This window comes from Thunnus thynnus, chromosome 4 (assembly GCF_963924715.1).
Source record: "Thunnus thynnus chromosome 4, fThuThy2.1, whole genome shotgun sequence".
NCBI lineage: Eukaryota > Metazoa > Chordata > Actinopteri > Scombriformes > Scombridae > Thunnus > Thunnus thynnus.
The window spans coordinates 34955769-34967829 of record NC_089520.1 but is presented as its reverse complement, the minus strand read 5'-3'; the positions used below and the strand labels follow the sequence as shown (position 1 = coordinate 34967829).

The following is a 12061-nucleotide window of genomic DNA, read 5'->3' as shown; positions in this document are numbered from 1 at the left end:
ACTTCAAATTAAAATGACCACAGCATTGGAGTTGTGTTTCTGAACATCCAACACATATAAGGCTATTAGCTCTCTTTTTAACTGTGGTTCGATCTAAACATGTCTTACGTGTTAGATTTTCAACTTTCTTCACCAGCTGAAAGTCAGAAATCAGCCTTTTCACAGCAGACATTTTGACCTTTCATAACATTAATGATAATATTAATGATAGCTCAGTTACACTTTCAAGTGTCCATGGAAGCAATACTGGTGAACCATCATGCACTATATCAGGGTCATTTTATCATTAAATGTATTAACTAAATCTAGTTAAAATAAATTTTAAAATGCAAACATACTGATGAATGTACCTTTGAAGAGGCATGCTAATTTGCTTGAATGACATCAAAGCCCTGACTTCATGTCTAAAATTATATGAGGGAAACGTTTAATTTTGCAATAATGAGACCGGAAGTACTTTTATAGTATTTTCGCTTGCTTGACACTGGTGAAAGGAGACCAGAAGGTGATCGAAAGAAAGGAGGGATGCAGTAGAGAGGAAGAAACTAGAGAGACCAAGAGGGAGGGGGAGACAGAGAGAAGAGAGAGAGAGAGAGAGAGAGAGAGAGAGAGAGAGAGAGAGAGAGAGAGAGAGAGAGAGAGAAGCTGACTCGTCCTTGAATGCGGTTCGACAAAAATCTCACAGTAGAGGAGAGAGAGAGAGAACAGAGGACACAGAGAAGGAGGGAGGACAGTAAGAGAGCTGAGTGAAACCAGTCCGGGGTCTCTTCTACCATCTGAAACACGGTGTTAGTTTCACCGACGTAGCGAGTAGCATCAGCTCGCTTCCTGCGCATCCTCCGCGGCCCCGCATCACTGCTGCCCGGGGAGAAGACTGCCCGCATCTCACAGTCAGGTAGGTAAATATGCCCCCTAGTAGACCCTTTCAAAAAGATTCCCTCCACTCTTTTGTATCGCTTAACGAAAGGTGAAAAACAGACCAGCAGATGCAGGTTTTCGGGATGTTGTTGAAAGCTGGTGTCGGCTGTTTCACCGGGCTACACAGTATGAATGGGTTTACCACTTATTTGTAATTTTTTGACGCAATTAGCAGAAGTGTATGGTTACCTCGGATAGACCCACAGGACCGACGGTTAACGTGCTTTCCCTCCCATGTAAGGTGGTGAATCTACGCCAAACTTCATTCAAAATCTGGCAATTTAACGTTCGCTTGCATTTCAGCAAACGTAGCTTACACACCCCATGACGTGACTTCAGACTTTAGGTGTAGCCTGTCTTCGGTTTAAACATGTAGCTTTGACTTTAATCCAGTTTCAACCGGGAAGGTCTTTAATTCCTTTAGGTGTACATATTAAACACTTTGAGTATTTGCGAGCAGTGGTGATTGAACGGGCGTTTTATTGAATTAGGTAAGGTTCTGCTTTCTGAATATATCCAACACACCTCATGAACTATTTCCACGTTGAATTATAGGCTATTGTTCTAAATGTGTGCTATGCGTTTATTATTATCATTATTATTATTATTATTATTATTATTATTATTATTATTATAAGCTAATTCCCCTATTCTCAACAGTTTGGGACTACATCCATACAAGATGCTTTTAAGCTGTGCGTGCAGGCTGTGTTGTAGTCAGTCTGTAGCTTCTGAACTCAGAGGGAGGCTCAGATTTATCATTGCGATTTATACTGAGGCTCATTTGGGGTATTGAACCAGTTTAAAGGGGGTTCAGCGTTGTCCCCAGCAGGTCAGTGAGGATGTTTCTAGAGATTCTGGACAGGTGGAGCAAAATTACTAGTCTTTACTTTCTCTACATCCATTCAGTATAGATACAAAGATGTAGAGTCTGACTAGGTGACCTGGTGACATTACTTCTTTCTCAGCTCTCATGTCTAAGTCAGAGAAGGGAATTTTACTTTTTCAATACTTGGATATAACGTATCTACACTGAGGTAATGCTGTGATAAATATCACTGTTATCATTTTGTACCCATCACCCATCCCATCAATAACTATTGTAATCACAAGGCTCATGTTCTCAACTATTGTCATCCACTTATAGATGGCTATATTCACTGCAATCATAATAAATTCCACTCACATGAACACTTAAGACTAAATGGGGTCTTATGTGAGTCTGTCTGGAGTTCTAACACATGAAAAGGTTTGAGCTAAAGGGTCTGTTCATCACGTCTTGTTCAGTAATCACATAATGATTTTGGTGCTGATGCTGTGGTAATGAAGGTTGTGCGCTGTCTTTTTTCTTCCTACTTATAAAATACTAAGCGGTACTACACACTTATACATACTTACTTATGCTAATAATTCAATAATTGCATACTACTAATTCTTTCCTAAAACACTCCTCTATTGGGTCGTATATTGTAATTCATAATAGTATATTTCCAGCATCACACCTTTGGTATTTTTAAAAAATTAAAAAAAAATTCTTATGTGCTCTTCTAATAGTGTAAAAGTGTAAAAAATACAAATGAAACATTAAATTTAGTTGTATTATATTTGAATCAGATTGATATTCGTGGTCTTTTTTTTAATATGATGGTTATGGTAATATTATAAATGGTGGATGATATGTGCACCAGCTGGAGAAATCTGTCATGTTATGTTAAGATTCTCCTCACAAAAGCAACTTGAGCCGGTGAACATCCGAGGGTCCACGTAACTCTTATCAGTTCAGTTTTCCATATAAAAATGAAAAATAGCAAATTTGAAAATTTAATTCAATTTTGTAAAACTGTATTTTTAGTTTGTCAGATCAATTTATAATTAAGATTTTGGAGTCATTCTTCTTAATTCCTATTTGTGGAATAAAGTTTTTATTCTTATTTGTGTCTTGGGCTGCCTGAGATGATGGGGTCTAAGCACCTGACTCAACTTACGTCTGATTGGCTGGCGGGGTGGGGGGTGGGGGGGCTTGTCTCTCCTATTGTCATGCCTGCATACAAGGATTACATCTGGTCATCTGGGCTTCATTTCCCCAAATCATCTGCAGGCTAAAATGATCTCAGTCTCATGGAGTTCCAATGGGACTATGATGGTCTCAGCCTGAAGATTCTTTTAGGACATGGGAGTTTGATCTCTAACCACACTCTGAAGACCTACCTTACTAGTAACACTCACCAAGAAAGTGAGAATATCACTCATACACTTTTGTGTAAACTGGATGCTATTAAGTTTGCTATGCTATTAAGCTGCTGCTTTTGAACTAGGCTCAGTACAGGATGAAAGAAAAGGCATGGAGACTGGAAGCATCATTCCATTTTTGTGGGGCATAAACCTGTAGAAAATCAAAGGCTGTGTGTGCCTAAAACTGTAGTTTCACCCGAGAACATTCAGACAAATCAGACATTTGGTATGAATTGTCTTACAGAGGCTGTAGCAACTGTTTTCAGTAACTGCTTCAAGAAAAGAACTATAAAGGACAGAGGATGGGTCACTTATGCAGCGATGTGTATGGTTATTGGCTAAATGATGGACAAACTTGTACTGAAACATGTATATAAAGATGGATGTAAATGCTGAGTGTTTGTTGCAGAGGAGAGCTGAAGGAATGTCCTGAGTTGAGATGAGAGGATCTGCAGGCAGCAGGATGACCACAGCATCACCACAGGATGCAAAAGAGGGAAAAGGGGGGTTTTAATTGAACAGCTCAGATCATACATTACTAAGCTGCTGGAGCATCTACACAGTCACATTTAAACATGTGTAGCACCTATTCCTCTTGACTCTCAGTATGCATTCATCTGGGCTGAGGAGAGAACTCAACTTTACAGTGATAGTCTACCTTCTACAGTCTGACTTTGTTTTTTATTTCAATACGTGCAATGGCATCTGCAAGTGTTTCTGAAGCATGGACACACCTCATAACAAGGCTACCATTAGCTACATAGGCTAGCCTATTTAGCTTTTTCATCAAAGACAATGTGGGAAAATCACTGTATATGACTCTCAAGCTGTATGCTGTATATTTATATATAAACACAGTCCTTGTGAGTTGGTGCCTCTGCCAGACTCACCTATAACAGAGGGATCTGGGTGCGGCCATGACCTGGTGTAGTCCTTCAATGCAGGCTTGACAATAGGCGAGACAAGCAGCCCCTGCCAGCCAATCAGACGTAAGTTGAGATGGGCACTCAGACCTTGCCCTTTCAGGCAGCCTAAGATACAAATAATATAAAAAATGTTCTGTTTTTCATTGTTCCATTTTTCTATTGAAAGTTCCACAAATAGAAAATTAGAAAAACAACTCAAAAATCTTAATAATACATTCATCTGACAAACTAAAAATATCATTTTAGGAAATTGAATTCAATTTTCTATATTTCATTTTTCAACTTGCCATACTGTTCTCGCTGCCAGCCTGAACTGAGGCATAACAGCAGGGTACGTGTTCTTCTCTCAGTATGTTAACTGCCCATTTTGTTGCCTTTTTTGTATGAATCTCATCCTTCTCTTCCTCTATCAGTTTAAGCTCATCAGGTTTCACTTCCTTGTGCCGTTTTTCGCTTGATTTCTTTCTTTTCGTCTCCATTTCTTTTTCCTTTGCTGCGTCTTATTCTTCAAAACTTCATAACAAGTAGGCTTTGACAGCTGTGCTCTTTAATGTTGCTATGGTTACAGGTAGGGTAGCGGATGAATTTAGAAGAGAGATTAAACTTGAGCTGAACTACGTGTGCAATACACGGTTTTAATGCACACCTGCCAGCCAATCAGAAAAGAGTATTCACCCGGACCATGGTATAAAGTGTGATAATGCACAGCTTCTGCTTGACTCGTATGCATCACTTTGGCTGTTGGATACTGTCAGATCTGGGTTTATATTTGTGCATCTTGCTTGTGATTGCTGGCAGTAAGTTACATTGTATTTTACTTGCTTTTAAACTAATCGTTACCTTTAATAAACTGTGCTACAGGCTGTCATAAAGAAAATGATTTGTCCAGGTTAGGCTCAAAGGAAAATTCTTTTTATGCTATTTTTATGTGATTTAGATCCACACACTATATAGCTTCCTATAAAACCGCTCCTCTAATCCACATTTCCTTATGGCATCCCCTCTATGTACATGAAGCTAACCTGAACTGAGTGATTCAGAGTTTCCAGTGAACAGACAAATGAGACATCAGATACTCATTTTGCAGAACCTGCACGCTGTATTCACTGTTAAAAACAGAGCAAAGATACTAAGCTGGAGGAGACGTGTAAAGAGATCTGATGAGCTCAGAAGTGTAACGCAGACTTTAGCAGAAGGTATGTTAATGTGACATGATATACTCTACAGTAGAGGCACTCGTACAACTGCAGGATGTTGTTACTGCCTGCTATATATAATAAGCCTGTTCTTATTGTAAGTAAAGAAACCTCAAATGACATAAACTAGCAAAATACTGGCTATTTTTACACACAAGCAAATAGCCTAGTGGGAAGAACAAAGCACAACAATGTTTTTCATATTCTCTATGGTCTCCCACATAGGAAATTGATTCTTGTATAAAAGTATTTTACTGCAAAAGTGGTTCAATTGACAGATATTGTGACTTATCTCATAAATAAAAGAAGTGCAAAATAAAGCCAGTCTGAATGGAGATGATACACTTGATCTCATGTCATTTCATAACGCAAGCTCTGGTTGAGCCCAAATTTAGTGACAGTGGGCATGGGGTCCCTCCACATGTTAGGACTGATACAACCTTTATTTTTAGGAGTTTCTTCCAACTCTGAGCTACTTTTAGTCTCAGGATGTTTTGTATATATATACGGCTCCAGAGCAGGTAAATAACAGCAATGAATGTTGAGAAGTCCATCACACTGAGCTAAAGTCACAGAGACTGATAAAATGTTTGCTAATGAGCGTACAGAAGCCGTAGACAGCTGTGGTAGCCGGTCATTCTGTAGACCCATTATCTCTGGATTATGATTAGATTATATTGTTATTCACAACTTAATTATCACATTGTAACAAATAGTGTTCAGAATGGTAACATAAACCTACATCCTTCTCTGATTTTTACTGTGTGCTCTTTTAGACGCCTCTTTCTCCCAAGACTTAGAGGAATATACAACATATATACATACATATACATGCAGTACAATATACATTGTAGGACAATGACTTTTGGAAACTTCATATAAGCACCGTTTGTTATCTTGAGATGATGACATAATTAAGTTTTGATAACAGACAATAGTTTGTTATCTTAACCAAGAAGTCATAATGTCAAGACAACAGGCTTGAAAAGACATATCAGCAACCACAGTGGCGTAGAGCCTCTGTTAGAGTGCTATGTGCTTTATGTCTTTCATTCCATAAGTCCCTCATCCCAACATCTATACAGTCTGCTCCTCAGCTGCTCAGCAGCTCTATATCAAGGCTGCTACTGATCCAGCAGTTGAATGGAACAGACTTTTATGCGCCATATGACATGCTTTGAGACGGAGTGAACAGTGAAGCCTTCACTCAAACCTCTCTCACTCATAGAGGATTCATGTCAGTGTGTCCAGCTTGCTCAACAGGGCTTTGTGCTCTAATAAGGGGTGAGACCAGAAAGGTCAATCCCTCCATTTCAGAAAGATATGAGCCCCTGCACCCTTTCATGACTGCTGAACCTCTGAACTACTCCGAAGTGCCAGACAGATGTGGAGATATGAAGCTGTTCTGCTCAGAGAAATCACCCTGATATCTGATCAAAGAATGCACATCAGCACTGGACAAAGACAAGAGACTGCTTCAATTTGAAAATTCCACAGTCAAATGCCGCAGCTTTCTTTGCATTTGTTGTATATGCTTTTATAGTGCACAGATGGCATAAATCCTTAGACACAAAAACAGCTTTTGGCAGTTCACCATGTTGCTTGGTAGTGTGTTTTGGCCAAATATAGCCCTCTGTAACTTCAATATTCCTAACAGCTGCACTGGACTTCAACAGTTACACAAGAAGAAGTTCATCTCAGAAATGAAGAACAAATGGCAGGTGATGCAAAATAAAATTATTCAGTATTTATTCTCAAAGGCATGTAGGTAGAGATGAATGCAGACATGTGGGTCTGCTGCCTGTACAGCAACAGAGTATATGGATATTTATCATTCATGGTTAGTTTTTACACAATTGAGCTTGCCTTTTCAAATTCAAATTTTTATTGTTTATTTTATGTGACATGTCTTGTGTCCAGGCAGCATGGTGGTGCAGTGGTGCAAGAGGGTTCTGGGTTCAAACCCCACAGGCCCATCAGGCTTTGCATGTTCTCCCCATACCTGTGTGGCTTTTCTCCGGTTAATTGGTGACTCTAAATTGCTCGTGAGTGTGAATGGTTGTCTGAGTCTATACTATATGTTATCCTTGTGATTGACTGGTGACCTGCAGGATGTACGCAGTTTGTCTCCAGCTCACCTGCGACCCTCTAGAGGATAAGCGGTAAGAAAATGGATGGATGTCTTGTGTCTGTCTTGGTTTTTAACATCTTGGGACAAGAGTATTGGAAATAAGTGCTCTCACTTTATCTTCTTTTGTAAATCCATAAAAAAACTAACCTGAGGCAGCAGTCTCAGTTTAGTCACAAGGGTCTCCAAGGCTCCTTGTGACAAACATTTCACCATCTGCTCATATCAGTGAGGGGCCACCCAAAATGTATGATAGACCCCAAATTAGGAGTGAGTGATATGGATAAAATCTTCAAATACAATGTATGTAATTTTATAAGGCAATATTTATTTGTATTGACATGTATTACACCTTCAGAAAAATCCAGTGAATGAAATATCTGACAAATGGAGATACTTCATAACAATCATGCATTAATCATAAAAATAGACTATTGCCAGAAAGCATGGCTGTCCATTGATCTACAACTTTACCCACAATGGGCCTAATACAGCCAGAGATATTTAGGGGATAGCTATCATGGTATAAACTGTGCAGCATGCATCTGCTGTGTCTGATCCACACAAAGACACACTGTTAGGCTGTATTCAGACCAAATCAGGTGATGTGATGAAAATGTCAGTCCTCCCATTCATTTGAATGGGGGTAGTGTGTTTCGTCTGCGGGCATTTTAGCCGCAGCAGAGTCAACTTTTGGAGAAACGCAACCCAAAGTCACTGCAGCTGAAGGCTGCTTTGGCCAATCACAGCTGGTTATCAGACTGATCGGAGCTGTATAACTCTACCACGAGGGAGTTCAAAGACGTTACTAGGAGGAGGGGAGGACATTTCTTTTGGTTTGATAATGTGAAAAGTAAAGTCAGACTTTGCTGTTGGCTTCATGACTCTTTTTTAAAAAAAGGAAAGAGAGATATATCAGCGGTGGTCAAGTGAGCTAAAGAGTGAATGAAGAGAGGGAGCGCTGGTAGCGAGAAAGCTGGTGAATCAGATCATTAAAACCTTATTTTCTGGTTGTTTCACAGCAGTTATGTTCTAGAGCACAAACACGCCCACACCCCCCTCGCACACCTCCGCTCAACCCTGCAGCAGTGCACCACACCACCTGATTTAGTCTTCCATCTTTACTGAAAACATTAATACTTGCACCAAATTTTGCATGGCTGGTGTATCGAAATGTGTTTGTATTTTTAGTCCTGCATGAAAGTACTTTCCCACTATACATACGGTACCCTCTTCTATACCTGTATCTTACTGATGCAACGTGCTGTATATGTAAAGTATATTTTAAATACTGGCTTAATTAGCATGTTTTTAAGGATTAATTCCCATATGACCAATTCAAGTTTCATGACTTCTGAGATGGAATTTGTGTAGCTATTCTAAATTTAATTGGGATTTGGACTATGTATTAATATAAAACTTCAATGAGAATTTAGGTTGGTAAGACATTTAAAATGTTGATAACTGGACAAATTCACTTATGATTCAGCCCTTGTAGGAAATCAGCTGAAAGAGAATCAGGGGTGATTGGTTGAGGAAAAGTTGACATCCCCAAAAACTTAATTCAGTTCCATCATAAAATTACCTTTAAATATCTCCCTAAAAATCCTTCAGAAAGAGTGGAGTGTGGATGTAAAGAGCGTACATTATTATAAGACAGCTGTCGTCTGCTCGCCGTTTGGATTTGATGAATATTTTATTGTCTGATTGCTTTATCTGACGTTTCTTTTCTCTATCCGTGTGCCTGTGTTTTCCTCAACCACACACACTCTGTCTTGTATACAGTATATCTATGGCCATTTTGACTTCTTGCCCTGGTACATTTACTACCTGTTTGAACTCTAAACATCTGCTGTTAAACTGGGCTTCAGCCTGAAACAAGAGCCTGCTGGGATACAGAGCTCCAAAACCCTCATTTACACAAGATGGAGTGTATTGCATGGTCATTCTTCAACTTCTTCATGTCTGATTCCACGTAGAGAAACGCAACAAACAAAGGGCATCGACACACTGGCAAACGGATGCATTTGCACTGGGAGACACACATTTGCACAGAAACGGTTGCTTGAGGTTTACATAACTGAAATGTCTGTTTTCATCGATAAAATATTAGAAGCAAAAAAGTGTCAGCTCGTTAAACAAACTCCACTGCATGTTCAAAAACATGTCCGTAATCCCTTTAAGACCCTTTGATCCTACTGGCACAAAATACATTCACCCTATCGGGAATATGCTTAATTAGAATTTTGTGTCTCAGTTCTTTGACCAAACATGGCAGATGACCAGATAAATTACTGTCATTCTTTGTAGTTTTGTACTGTCAGAATAGAGGAGACTACAGTAAGGTTAATAAATAAGCCACTGTTTTACTTATATTTATTTTTGAACTCCTAGTCTGAACAGATTGTGGTGCACAGCAGGTCACATACACTTAGTGCTGGAGTTTACATGACCACATCAGCAATGTCCAGACAGGAGTCTGAATTCTACTGCCACCATCACCTGATTGGAGCAGAATGAAACCTGTTAGTCACACACTTTATCACACAGAGTTTTTATTAAAGGAATATCTGTGTATCCAGAAATGAATGCAGTGTGCACAGGCAGTGATTGTGTATATATATTTTTGAAATATTTTAGTTTTGAATGGTATATTAAAACTCATGTCATGCAGGTGTGTGTGTGTGTGAGTGTGTGTATATCTCTTCGTCTGAGGGGCTTGCTAGAAGGCTCCTGGTGTCTGGGAAGTGTTGAGGCTGTAGATAGAAACCTTCCAACAGCCTGAGTCCAAATTAAAACTCAGTGAAGCGCTGTGCAGGAGAACATGCAGCAGACTGCTAATAGCAGGACAGCAGCACGGAGCCATCACACTGATAATGTCAGGTAAGCTGCAGCTGCACCGCTAACCCACTGAGAATACAAGTGCAGTGCCATCGTCCTCATTATAGACAACTGTATGATATAGCTAAGGATTCCTAGCTAATGTGTTACAATGCTCAGGTGATCCTTGCTTGGAGGAGTTGGCCTGATGCCACCCCCCCCCCCCCCCCCCCCCCCCATCTCCCAACAAAGAACTTAATATAGTACCATACATAATGCACACTTCCCCTAAGTTTTAGTTTCAGTGTTCACTGTCAAAAATGTATATGTAAATTCTCCAACTGAGAAGCACAATCTGAAAGAGGTTCACATTACTTTCTGTACACATTAAAAGCCACCAGCTGGAAGGGCATAATCACTGGCTTTGGTAGGCTTTTAATGTGAAATGTCTGCAGGAAGTGTTGAGTTTGATTGACAGTTTAACATCAATCAAAAAAACAGAAGTGATTGGAATTGATCACTAAATGAAAACTGTGTTGTTCTGACTGAATTAGTGCTGTAAAATGTACATTATGCTTAATTTACAGAGCTATTTTAGTAGGCTACAATAACTTTTTACTCGTCCTTTATTAGTAACCTGCCTTTACTTGTTCGTTCCAGCCTCGTCTACGTTTATTATATGAATACCAGGTCAGGTTTTTCCCCAGTCTAGGGAAAACACTGGATTACATTATTGGACACATCTGAAATTCCAAAAGTACAAATGTTAAGCATTATAATAAATAGGGTTGAATAGAATCTACAGGGTAGTTTGAAAGCGAGGGATGGGGCCCATTTTTTACCAGCATGGTAGGAGCCCTTTAACACAACAGCTGTTGTATGAAGGGGATTTTACGTTTTTACATATGGCTTTCCTAATCAATTAGAATAGGGAGAGGTTGTAATTACAATCTCCCTCCTGTGAATTTCCTTCTATCAGCTTTGAATGAAAGGCGGCTTTAGAAACATATAGTACTTCTGACTCAAGCTCTGGCTACTTTTACCTTGATACTAATGCCCCTGTAATATTTATGATACTGAAGCATTCAATATTTAAGTATAAGCCGAATGTGAAGAGGATGCAAACATGAAATCCTGTTTACAATAACCTGCTGAGGCTGAGAAACCTTGGATAAGGTAGCAGGGATATTCCTGACTTATCTGGGATTTAAATGTAGACACATAATCCTCTGTACTTTCCCCAAGCTTTCCAAAACCTAATTTTACATTGTGTCATCAGTAGGAAGGTATTTGCCTTCAAAACTCCACATTCTGTAACTTTTGGATGATGTTAAATTTAAACAGTCTCTTTGTATCAGCTGAACTAGCTGCAGCCCACTGATATAAAGGATCGTGTGAATGAATATGGTGAATGAATATAGAGGAAACACTGAAAAGTGTCTGACAACATTATGGAAAGGACAATACAGAAAAATAAAAATAAATCTCGCAAGAGTTGAGTTGTTGTCAAAATGTGCTAAATATTCAGCCATGACAGAGTTAGAGAGAGGAGCGTCAGGAGGAGTTTGTTGTGTTAAAGTACAGAAAGTGTAGCATAGTGTTATCTAAAAGATTTTCAAAGTCATGGCTGAATATTTAGCTGATTTCTGATTATCTATATAAGGTTTACCTGTATTCATAATGTAGGACAGGACTCACACACTGCTGGTGTGAAGTATTGAGCAGATTTGTCATGTTATACCTTTCTGGGAACATTATCTAACTTCATCATTTCATTCAATGATAAACTATATGGTATCTGTCACAGTGCAATTTTCACTGCACACCAACAACAAAGTGAA

At 39.2% G+C, this 12061-nt stretch overlaps 1 protein-coding gene across 1 annotated transcript in view; it reads left to right on the top strand.

Annotated features, from left to right (window-relative positions):
- Nucleotides 1–544: 544 nt before the first annotated feature.
- The window catches only part of cntn2 (contactin 2), a 75114-nt gene continuing 63597 nt past the window's right edge, over nucleotides 545–12061 (top strand). Inside the window, exon 1 of the mRNA XM_067588476.1 lies at nucleotides 545–895. The gene's annotated coding sequence lies outside the window, so the exon portion shown is untranslated. The remainder of the gene's footprint in view (nucleotides 896–12061) is intronic.